The sequence below is a fragment of the Propithecus coquereli genome, unplaced genomic scaffold, assembly GCF_000956105.1.
Source record: "Propithecus coquereli isolate 6110/MARCELLA unplaced genomic scaffold, Pcoq_1.0 Scaffold14, whole genome shotgun sequence".
Lineage (NCBI taxonomy): Eukaryota > Metazoa > Chordata > Mammalia > Primates > Indriidae > Propithecus > Propithecus coquereli.
Window position 1 is genome coordinate 11,782,930 of NW_012138302.1, and position 1,476 is coordinate 11,784,405.

Sequence of the window (1,476 nt, forward strand, 5' to 3'; positions counted from 1 at the left end):
TTGTGATTCTTCTATTAGAGCTTACCACAAACTCAACAATAAAATTCTTTTCCACCACTGGTGCTTTCAACATCGTAGGGTCTGACAAACTGTATGGCCCAAGTGATAGAACTGCTTGCGCTGCAGCCTGGATCTGCTGCAGAGCCCTTTTCCTGTTCCAGGCCCCACTCAAATCTGACAGACTTTCATGACACTCAGTATTTGAGCGGTATTTCTAGATGTGGAATGTGCTACCTTTAGAACCCAAAGAAGCCAGCAGGCATTGTGCTTCCATCTTTATGGAAAGATACACGATGCATAATTTGTCTTTTGCTTTGGAGGGGATGTTCTGGAATGTTCCTGACCACTGGAGCTCTAAAGGCTTTACTGAAATGGCAGGTCCCTGAATTATCATAGGATTTATCTCCTACCCACTGGAGTGCACATGGCCTATCAAGGCTTCCAGTGCAATAGCCACTTCTTGCTTATCCTGCCCAATCAGTATGATGTCATCACTGTAATGGATTGATGGGATGTTTTACAGAATATCCAAAAAGTCCAAATCTCTTTGGACTCTTAACACCAGACAGCAGAAGAGTTATCATAATCTGGGGGCAAAATTGTGAATATATATAGTTGTCAATTCCATGTGAGTGGATTCTGATCCTTTTCCTTGATTGGGGTAGAAAAGAATACATCTGTCAAGTTAATGGCCACATACCATGCACCTGAGGCCATATTAATCTGTTCTAATAAAGATACCATGTCCAGCATGTTAACTGCAGTTGGGGCTATTACTTGGATAAGCTTGCAGTGGTTTATCCTCATTCCCCAGGACCCGTCATCCGGTTTTTGCAGAGGCCAGACTGGCTGGACACATGGAGATATGATAGTGACCATTATCCCTATATCCTTGAGATGCTTAAGGATGGTACTAGTCTATTCTATCTGCCCCAGGATACAATGTTGTTACTATCGATATTGATGGTAGGGGTGGGGCAATGTTAGAGACTTCCACTTGGCTTTTCCTACTATCATGTTTCTTACCCCATAGGCCAAGGGTTACTCCAAATGCCAACTGTATCAACCTTTTTTCTTTTTATTATTATTATTTTTTATATGAAGGGGAGAGTGAGGAAGAGGATTCAGTTTCCTTTTTTTATTTTTATTTTTTTTTTGAGATAGTCTGATTCTGTCACCCTGGTTAGAGTATAGTGGCATCATCATAGCTCACTGCAACCTCCAACTCCGGGGCTCAAGCAATCCTCCTGCTGCAGCTTCCAGAGTAGCTGGGACTACAGTTGTGTACCACAATGCCCTGCTAATTTTTCTATTTTTTTTTTTCGAGACAGAGTCTCACTCTGTTGCCCGGGCTAGAGTGAGTGCCATGGCGTCAGCCTAGCTCAAAGCAACCTCAAACTCCTGGGCTCAAGCAATCCTTCTGCCTCAGCCTCCCAAGTAGCTGGAACTACAGGCATGCGCCACCATGCCTGGCTA